Here is an 11,801-nt window from a genome sequence, read left to right as displayed (position 1 = left end):
CCACTCGTGATGCATGCGATTTCAGAGAGCATGTGTCTATACAGTTCAAAGGCCCACTTATATAGACCACCTGGGTCCTGGGTCGGCCACCTGGCACACGGGTGGGCCGACAAAGAAGCATTATTATTTAATCGATCCCAAATGAGTGCTTGGCCTATTCTTTATACTCTATTACTGTTGTCCAGTCAACGTGTTCAGTGCTACGCACAACCTGTATCTTATGTGTTGCTCTATAAAGTACTACATTCATTGTGTTTGTTCTTGCTATAACACACACTCCCAGGTGTTTCATTATGCCACAGCAGCCAGAAAGTTATTTATCGTCAAGCACAGTGCCACCAAGGATGTAGCGAAAGGGGAGGAGGGGAGGGGGCTCCCCCCCCTTCACCTGAATGAAATTACAGACAACCTAGCTGATGTGCAGTGAAACTGAAAGGTAGCTTGATTTTCAATTACACGATGAAAAAGGGGTACACACTATCAGTGGTCAGCAAGGCCAACTGCAGAATTAAATTGTCTATACATCCATAGCACTAACAGCTATCACCCTTCTCTGCTTTGACCAAGACCAATTGTTAGCCTTTCTTGGGCTCAGTTGTTGTTTTGTTAGTCACTTCACCTCTTACTTCGAGTCAAATTCAATGTAAGTGCTACAGTTTATTGTTTCCATGTTGGGTGCTGTTGTGACAGTTTTTAATTATGAATAAGTCAACAACAAGAAAGAAATGAAAACTGATGTCGATACATCTGCTAGCATTATGGAAAGTTAAAAATATGTACACACTGCTATAATAGCCTAATTACCTATCGCTAGTGGTTTAATGTTGGCACTGGAGTAGCTATTTGAAGACTGGTAGAACACTGGGATTGTAATATTTCAGTATTCCACAAGGCAGTGGAGCAATAAATACAGTTACAAAGAACATTAAATTAGATCAGTCTTTGGTGAAGCTGTTCTGCAGGCCACCGGTAAGTATTTGATTTGACAACACAGACGTCATAGGTTTTCCTGGTGAATATACACCCTGTGGTGCAGGCATCCCGTGTTGGTTGGATGTGGAGTGGGATACTGTTGCAGTAGGTGCTATGATTTATGAAGTGAGCGGCCACAGCAAGTAGCTCAAATGGAAAAATATCAGCCTATCTGGTCACCCAAGTGGTACTGAATTATGGAAACCATTTCTGATACAGATCAGTGGAGAGGATTTTATGGGACGTTTGAGGGGGCACTTGATGAACGTACACTCTATAGTTCCTTCATTTCTAAAAGATTTTTTCAGTGGGCTGCTTGAATTCATCCAAACCAACATTACCCTGCAACACTTCCACCCCCTTGTGGTCAAAATGTATTTATGCTCTTGTAATACTATAGACACTGAGATGAGAGGACGAGAAAAGGCTGGAAGCATTTGCAATGTGGATGTGAAGGAGAATGGAGAGGATAAGCTAGACAAAAAAAGTAAGTAACGAAAGTGTTTGGACAGTGTTGATGAGAGGAGAAGACTGCTGCAGGTCACAAGACAAAGGAAGAAGAACTGGACAGGGGGAGTGTCTGCCAACAGATGCTTTGGGAGGTGTAGTTCACAGGAGACCGAGAAGAAGGAGGAGTTACAAGATGATAGATGACATAAAGGGAAGTGGAAATTACATGGGCCTGAAGAGGATGTCAGAAGTCAGAAGAGGTTGGACAGTTGCCGTGTGAAAACCTGCCTTTAGGCAGAACACTGATGATCATGGTTTTGTAATACTATAGTAACTGAGGCCAGCAATTCCATGCACAATTAAATTTTAAAATACTCATGCATTCATGCACTATCAAATGACGAAACATGCACAATTAAAGAACATACATGCAATGTCAGAATTAAGTCTTTTGTTGTGATGCATTTTATTTTACCTCAAACCAATGTACAACATCCAGTTTTTCAAAATTCTCCACGGACTTGGGATAGCTGTGCATGTTGAGCCACTAAGCTAGCATTTCCTGGATTCAGGAAGCAAGGTGACTTGAATCCATCTGCTGGCAACCTGAAAATAGTTTTCTGTGGTTTCCCATTTTCAATTTAGGCAAATGGTGGGGTCGGTCCCTCACTACAGGCCACAGCCAATTCCTTCTAAATATGTTTCTTCCTTAATAGATTTAAGTTCCCTCAAAGGTGCAGCCTCTATGCTTAAATGAAATAAGCTGCATAGAAAGCGAGTGGAGCATCTCTTTGTAGACTCCTGGCACTAAATGCCATATGATAAATAAATAAAAATCCAATTTCTCCTCATTCAGGCTCAGGCATTTGTCTATCAGGACATTGTTTAATGTATCAAATGATCTTTCTTACATTGCAAGAAGTTACAGATGCATACTTAAATGAGGAAATTTGAGGAAGTGTAAGGTTGAATAATTCCAGAGCCTTTGCATTTTCACTCCAAAAAATTTCTCTACCTTTTCTGTCGAACAGAGATGTCTTCATACCAAAAGGCCTGCCAGTATCAATCACAGTGTACCAAAAATTAACACTTGTCCATTCCTGATAACTTTTTCAGTCAAATCCAGACTGAAAAAACGACCTTGAAGGCTGAACAGACATTGGAACATGACTGCTTGTTGGTTTGCCAAAATGCAGCATTCCTAAGTAATGAAATTATATCTTCACATGGTAAATACTCAGAGGAAATTGTTGGATAAAATGGTTACAGTTCTTTACGGAAACTTTCAGAATAATTGAAAATACATGGGTCATTTTAAGGTCCTCTTTAACAAATTGGGTGTCCCCCCTCCCACAAAATCCTGTTTGTGCCCTTGGTGCCACTCATCAAATTCTCTACATAATCCATGAGCAGTTGTATTCATCACTTACAATGACAGTTTAATCATAGTACTTATCCAGCTGTTGGCTACTAGTACATTTATACTGAACATTATCTCATGTTAAAGAAATTAGACTCTGATGTGAAACCAACATTCTGTAATGAAGTGCTGAATATTATATTTGTCAGTGACAGCATCTATTTCATTTAACACTACTTGTTTCCATAGTTAAGTATTTATCAAGTTCTATTTTTAATAAATTACTTATAATTTGTGTGTGTGTGTTGTATTATCTGCTCGACCTTCATCTCCTCAACTAGCCTTGCTACAAGATGCCACAATCGAGACTAGTCCATATGTAGAGTGTATGTTTATAGCCTTGTAACTGACAGTGCCAGCCTAACACAATGCTACAGCACAGCTCTCAGCAAGTACATGTTGTCGCATTCAAATAAATATAGCCAGTGCCTACTCAGACAGGCCAAAGACTTCTGTTGCAGTACAGAGACAGAACAACAAAGCTTTTGTCCAGTTACAAATGGCTTAAAAGACAATAAAATTTCAATTAGACACAGGTGCATCTGTTTCCCTCACCAATAAAGACACTATGAAAGAATTGGTAGCCAATAGCTACAGAAGCCCACTTCTGTTTTGCCTACATATAATGGACTCGAAATACTAGCACACTTGGTGTGTGCACTTTGCCAGTAACTATTGCACTATCTTCTAGAAACAGTGCAAATATTTTTGGTTTGGACTTGTTTGATCCATTCAACTCATGCATACAAGATATTTTGATACAAATCGCTGTTTCCGTGCCTCTTACCAATGTTTCTGACTTGTGTAATAAGTACAGTGAACTGTTTGAAACATGATTAGGACATGCTAAAGATTTTGAAGTGCACATTACTATCAAATACAACGCACAGCTATATTTTTTTTTCATGCAAGGGCTTTTCCCCATGCAATACATGAGCAGGTTGCTCAGGGACTGCAAATCAGTTGGCATCCTGCTTGCTAACTCCCAAAAAACATCAGGTGGTTTACATCTAAGTGCCAATTTCAAAGCCACGGTAGACCCACAAACTGTTGTGGATTCATTTCCTCTCCCACAGCTGGAGGATTTATGGACAGATTTGGTCAACAAAGCTTCTTTTCCAAGACTGATTTACATGAGGCACGCTTATATTTAGCGATGGATGAGCAGTCCAAGCAATACTCATAGTTCGTGATCATTACTCACCTGGGTTTGTTCCAGTTTCAAAGATTATCATTTAGAAGTTCTTCATCTCCTGTTTTATTTTAAGGGTTCCTGGAACAATGAACAGCAAAAGTTCCTTCATGTACATACTATGTGGGTGATACTGTTGTCACAGGTCGTATGCCTGCTGAAGATTTGGCGACTTTAAAATGTTTCTTTCAAGTTCTTTCTGCAGCTGGTAAAGAGTGTATCAAGGAAGAACCTGAATATTTGGGGCATGTAATGAATGCACAGGGTATTCATCCTGCTAATCTGCACTTAACTGCTATTACAGAATTGCCAGCACTCCATGACATCAAGGAGCTACAGGCCATCATGTGGTAGTTCACACATTACATTAAACTTTATTCATTGATATAATGGTCAACTGTGGTCCTGAAAAGGACCAAGATGATGTTTCTGGTGTGAAAGGATCAGCCAGCTGAGAAATCTGACGCCCAGGTTGATCACAGGTTGCTTAAGACCTACCCCAACTGATAAGCTCTACTGCCTGGCTGGAATAGCACCACCATGGATACGCAGAACAGTGGCTGCCATCAAGGAGAGACTGAAAGTGGAACGGGACAGTGCCCATCCACTGCACGGACATAATCCACCACAGCAGCGGCTGAGATCGTGAAAGAGCTTCCTGAGAACATCCGAGAAGCTCACCATTTCACCAGAGAAGGCAAGGCTGGAGTTATGGAAGAAGTAGACGCCTCACCTGCAGGTGCCAGAAGCTGAAGAACTACCACCTGGACACAACGAGAGCTGGCTGGTGTGGAAATCTTTAAACAGATTACGATCAGGAGTTGGACGATCCATAGACAACATGAAGAGATGGGGCTTCATAACAGAAGATACGTCCTGTGATTGTGGACAAGGAGAAACCACAAGCCACATGCTCCAGTGCCTTTTGTGCCCTACATCCTGCACGAAGATTGATCTCCTGCAAGCCACTCCAAGCGCCTTGGAGGTTGCAAAGTACTGGGCACACGTAATATAAATACAATTTGTGTATATATATGTACATATTATATCTAAAAACAAAGATGATGTGAGTTACCAAACGAAAGCGCTGGCACGTCGATAGACACACAAACAAACACAAACATACACACAAAATTCAAGCTTTCGCAACAAACTGTTGCCTCATCAGGAAAGTGGGAAGGAGAGAGAAAGACGAAAGGATGTGGGTTTTAAGGGAGAGGGTAAGGAGTCATTCCAATCCCGGGAGCGGAAAGACTTACCTTAGGGGGAAAAAAGGACGGGTATAACTCGCACACACACACACACACACATATCCATCCACACATATACAGACACAAGCAGACATATTTAAAGACTTACGAGGAACAGATGGAAAGAAAAGTAAGGTAGTAGCAGAAGAAACAAGGCTATGTTGTACTATTTTATCCTACACATTTCATCACACGTTTTTAGTCGCAAGAAATCTGATGATACAAATTTTGTTAGGGGCAGACTGATTGTATAAACACGCAGTGTGTTTAGATTTTCATAACAATACATTATTAATAAAGGAATTAAACCTTCAAGTTCCATTTAAGAACTAGTAACAGGAATAACAACTTACATGACATACTACATCAATAACAGTCGACGAGGATATTGAAGGGGCAATTACCAATAAGTGTACAGAATAAGATGTTTTGAATGAATTACAGCGACAACAGTTGCACGACATATTACTACAATATAAATCAGTTTTTTTCAAATCAGCCAGGAGTAATTGCAGATTACATGAGTGACTTTAAGAAGAAAAGTGACAGAATATTTTTCTGTAAACCTTATCCAATCCCTGCAGCACTACATCAAGCAGTATCAGAAGAGATCGAAAAAATGTTAGAAAATAGCATTATTGAAAGATTAGATTAGATTAGATTAGATTAGATTAATACTAGTTCCATGGATCATGAATACGATATTTCATAATGATGTGGAACGAGTCAAATTTTCCAATGCATGACATAATTAAGTTAATTTAACAACATACTTAAGTTAATATAACAACTTTTTTGTTTTTTTTTCCCTTAATTTATATCTAAAAATTCCTCTATGGAGTAGAAGGAGTTGTCATTCAGAAATTCTTTTAATTTCTTCTTAAATACTTGTTGGTTATCTGTCAGACTTTTGATACTACACTCCTGGAAATGGAAAAAAGAACACATTGACACCGGTGTGTCAGACCCACCATACTTGCTCCGGACACTGCGAGAGGGCTGTACAAGCAATGATCACACGCACGGCACAGCGGACACACCAGGAACCGCGGTGTTGGCCGTCGAATGGCGCTAGCTGCGCAGCATTTGTGCACCGCCGCCGTCAGTGTCAGCCAGTTTGCCGTGGCATACGGAGCTCCATCGCAGTCTTTAACACTGGTAGCATGCCGTGACAGCGTGGACGTGAACCGTATGTGCAGTTGACGACTTTGAGCGAGGGCGTAAAGTGGGCATGCGGGAGGCCGGGTGGACGTACCGCCGAATTGCTCAACACGTGGGGCGTGAGGTCTCCACAGTACATCGATGTTGTCGCCAGTGGTCGGCGGAAGGTGCACGTGCCCGTCGACCTGGGACCGGACCGCAGCGACGCACGGATGCACGCCAAGACCGTAGGATCCTACGCAGTGCCGTAGGGGACCGCACCGCCACTTCCCAGCAAATTAGGGACACTGTTGCTCCTGGGGTATCGGCGAGGACCATTCGCAACCGTCTCCATGAAGCTGGGCTACGGTCCCGCACACCGTTAGGCCGTCTTCCGCTCACGCCCCAACATCGTGCAGCCCGCCTCCAGTGGTGTCGCGACAGGCGTGAATGGAGGGACGAATGGAGACGTGTCGTCTTCAGCGATGAGAGTCGCTTCTGCCTTGGTGCCAATGATGGTCGTATGCGTGTTTGGCGCCGTGCAGGTGAGCGCCACAATCAGGACTGCATACGACCGAGGCACACAGGGCCAACACCCGGCATCATGGTGTGGGGAGCGATCTCCTACACTGGCCGTACACCACTGGTGATCGTCGAGGGGACACTGAATAGTGCACGGTACATCCAAACCGTCATCGAACCCATCGTTCTACCATTCCTAGACCGGCAAGGGAACTTGCTGTTCCAACAGGACAATGCACGTCCGCATGTATCCCGTGCCACCCAACGTGCTCTAGAAGGTGTAAGTCAACTACCCTGGCCAGCAAGATCTCCGGATCTGTCCCCCATTGAGCATGTTTGGGACTGGATGAAGCGTTGTCTCACGCGGTCTGCACGTCCAGCACGAACGCTGGTCCAACTGAGGCGCCAGGTGGAAATGGCATGGCAAGCCGTTCCACAGGACTACATCCAGCATCTCTACGATCGTCTCCATGGGAGAATAGCAGCCTGCATTGCTGCGAAAGGTGGATATACACTGTACTAGTGCCGACATTGTGCATGCTCTGTTGCCTGTGTCTATGTGCCCAGGAAGGGGAAACTTTATTGACACATTCCTGGGGTCAGATACATCACATGATCACACTGACAGAACCACAGGCACATAGACACAGGCAACAGAGCATGCACAATGTCGGCACTAGTACAGTGTATATCCACCTTTCGCAGCAATGCAGGCTGCTATTCTCCCATGGAGACGATCGTAGAGATGCTGGATGTAGTCCTGTGGAACGGCTTGCCATGCCATTTCCACCTGGCGCCTCAGTTGGACCAGCGTTCGTGCTGGACGTGCAGACCGCGTGAGACGACGCTTCATCCAGTCCCAAACATGCTCAATGGGGGACAGATCCGGAGATCTTGCTGGCCAGGGTAGTTGACTTACACCTTCTAGAGCACGTTGGGTGGCACGGGATACATGCGGACGTGCATTGTCCTGTTGGAACAGCAAGTTCCCTTGCCGGTCTAGGAATGGTAGAACGATGGGTTCGATGACGGTTTGGATGTACCGTGCACTATTCAGTGTCCCCTCGACGATCACCAGTGGTGTACGGCCAGTGTAGGAGATCGCTCCCCACACCATGATGCCGGGTGTTGGCCCTGTGTGCCTCGGTCGTATGCAGTCCTGATTGTGGCGCTCACCTGCACGGCGCCAAACACGCATACGACCATCATTGGCACCAAGGCAGAAGCGACTCTCATCGCTGAAGACGACACGTCTCCATTCGTCCCTCCATTCACGCCTGTCGCGACACCACTGGAGGCGGGCTGCACGATGTTGGGGCGTGAGCGGAAGACGGCCTAACGGTGTGCGGGACCGTAGCCCAGCTTCATGGAGACGGTTGCGAATGGTCCTCGCCGATACCCCAGGAGCAACAGTGTCCCTAATTTGCTGGGAAGTGGCGGTGCGGTCCCCTACGGCACTGCGTAGGATCCTACGGTCTTGGCGTGCATCCGTGCGTCGCTGCGGTCCGGTCCCAGGTCGACGGGCACGTGCACCTTCCGCCGACCACTGGCGACAACATCGATGTACTGTGGAGACCTCACGCCCCACGTGTTGAGCAATTCGGCGGTACGTCCACCCGGCCTCCCGCATGCCCACTATACGCCCTCGCTCAAAGTCCGTCAACTGCACATATGGTTCACGTCCACGCTGTCGCGGCATGCTACCAGTGTTAAAGACTGCGATGGAGCTCCGTATGCCACGGCAAACTGGCTGACACTGACGGCGGCGGTGCACAAATGCTGCGCAGCTAGCGCCATTCGACGGCCAACACCGCGGTTCCTGGTGTGTCCGCTGTGCCGTGCGTGTGATCATTGCTTGTACAGCCCTCTCGCAGTGTCCGGAGCAAGTATGGTGGGTCTGACACACCGGTGTCAATGTGTTCTTTTTTCCATTTCCAGGAGTGTATATTAAGAACAAAGGACCCAAGACTGACCCTTGTGGAACCCCATTCTTGATAGTTCCCCAGTTTGAGGGATGTGCTGATCTTTGCATATTATGAGAACTGCTTATTTCAACTTTCTACACTCTTCCAGTAAGGTACGAATTAAACCATTTGTGCACTGTCCCACTCATGCCACAATACTTGAGCTTGTCTAGCAGAATTTCATGATTTACACAATCAAAAGCCTTTGAGAGACCACAAAAAATCCCAATGGGTGGTGTTCGGTTATTCAGATCACTCAAAATTTGACTGGTGAAAGCATATATGGCATTTTCTGTTGAAAAACCTTTCTGGAAACCAAACTGACATTTTGTTAGTACTTCATTTTTACAGATATGTAAAGCTACTCTTGAATACATTACTTTCTCAAAAATTTTGGATATAGCTTTTAGAAGGGAGATTGGATGGTAATTGTTAACATCAGATCTATCCCCCTTTTTATGCAAAGGTATAACAATAGCATATTTCAGTCTATCAGGGAAAATGCCCTGTTACAGAGAGCTATAACACAGGCGGCTGAGAATCTTACTTATCTGTTGAGAACAAGCTTTTAGTATTTTGCTGGAAATGCCATCAATTCCATGTGAGTTTTTGCTTTTAAGCAAGTTTATTATTTTCCTAATTTCAGAGGGAGAAGTGGATGAGATTTCAATTGTATCAAATTTCATAGGTATGGCCTCTTCCATTAACAGCCTAGCATCTTCTAATGAACACCTGGTTTCCTACTATATCCACAACATTTAGAAAATGATTATTAAAAATATTTTCAACTTCTACCTTTTTGTTCGTAAAGTTTTCATTCAATTAGATGCTAATACTGTCTTCCTGTGCTCTTGGTTGACCTGTTTCTCTTTTAATAATACTCCGCATTGTTTTAATTTTATTATCAGAGTTGCTGATTTCAGACATGATACACATACTTCTGGATTTTTTAGTAACTTTTCTTAATATAACACAGTAGTTTTTATAATGTTTGATAGTTTCTGGGTCACTACTCTTTCTTGCTGTCAGAAACATTTCCCTTTTCCGGTTACAAGATATTTTTATACCCTTAGTAAGCCATGGTTTGTTACAAGGTTTCTTATGAGTATATTTAACTATTTTCTTGGGGATGCAGTTTTCAAATGCATTTACAAAAATGTCATGAAATAAATTATATTTTAAATTGGCATCAGGTTCACGGTACACCTCATCCCAGTCTAACTGCTGTAGGTTTTCCCTGAAATTTGCAATTGTTAAATCGTTGACTGAACGTACTACTTTGGAGGACTGTTTAGTATTGCTGAATGGAGCTATGTCATATATTGTAACTGGCTGTGCACCATGATCAGAAAGACCATTCTCAACAGGCTGAGCATTTATCTGGTTAAACTTATCTTGGTCTATAAAGAAGTTATCTATCAGTGAGCTGCTATCCTTTACCACCCGAGTAGGAAAATCAATAACAGGTGTCAAATTGAAAGAACCGAGTAATACTTCAAGGTCATTTTTCCTATTACCCTCTTTCAGAGAATCTACAGTGAAGTCCCCACAAATAATAATTTACTTCCCCCTGTCTGACAGATAGCACAACAAGGAGTCCAAATTTTTCAGAAACAGATGAAAATTTCCTGATGGGTACCTATATACAGTTACAATTATAAATGTGCCTTTATTTAATTTAAGCTCACAGGCACATGCTTCTATATGTTTCTCTTCACAAAACTTTTTTGTTTCTATACTTTTTGCACAATGATAACTTTTGACATATATGGCAACTCCTCCTTTCTCCATATTTTCTCTCATTACATGTGCAGAGAGCTTATATCCACTTACATTTACCTTATCCATATCAGTAACAATGTGATGCTCAGACAGGCGTAGTAGATCTGTTTCATACTCAGCTTCTAAATCTTCTAAACAAACCAGAAGCTCATCTATTTTATTCTTTAAACTCCCAATATTTTGATGAAATATACTTACATTATTTTTAATTATACTTTTATGAGAACCTTTCCTTATTCTAACATTTGCAGTACTCTCCTGTCTGAGTTTCTCATTGTGCTTAGGCCTAGTTCCTACACGAGTGGTCACATGGTGTTCAGAGAGGCAGATTATGTCAACTGGATTGGGTGACTAATTCATAAATGCAATTACCTAGGACTGAGATACAACTTGGTGGAGATAAAATTTCTGGTGATTGGTGAAAATTTATAATTCACAGCTGTGATTGGTGATCCAATGTGCTAGAATTGTGCTGTTTAATTTCTTTCCTAAACTGAAGATTTGATTCAATCCTGACCTCTCGTAGAACTTGACATCTTTCTGTCGTACCTATCCTAAAAAAGGTGCTGATCCAACACCTGTAACCACTGGTATTTTACCATTCATGGCAGTGCCTCCCCCCTTTAAATTTCCTGCTATTACCCCAGCCAGTTTCCCCATCCCTTTCCTGTTGAGATGTAGGCCGTGTCTGGTATAGTCCCACCTACTGAGGGAATCAACTGATGAGTTTTATTGTTTGCGTAGTTCGGCTCTCTCTTAATGTTGACTAAATTCGTCGAGTGAAAGATTAAGTACTGTTTCTAATTCCTGTAATCGTAATGCCCATTTAGTATGTTTATCATAACAATACGTTCGAAAGTATCGCCCTAGTTCCTTCATAACTCTTCTACTGGATTGGATTCTGGATGCTATCTTGAAATTTTTGTGTGTTTAATTGACTCCCATTCTAAGAAATTCCACAATGTTTTACTAACAAACTGTGGGCCATTATCTGATAATATACGTTTTGGTTTTCCCACATCGACGAAGTATTTCTGCAACGAAGTGATAACTGTCCCTGTCGTTGTTGCCTTTATAGGATAAAGTTTCACATATTTAGACCAACACTC

Source organism: Schistocerca nitens, chromosome 9 (assembly GCF_023898315.1).
Source record: "Schistocerca nitens isolate TAMUIC-IGC-003100 chromosome 9, iqSchNite1.1, whole genome shotgun sequence".
Classification (NCBI taxonomy): Eukaryota; Metazoa; Arthropoda; class Insecta; order Orthoptera; family Acrididae; genus Schistocerca; species Schistocerca nitens.
Note: the sequence above shows the minus strand (reverse complement) of the source record.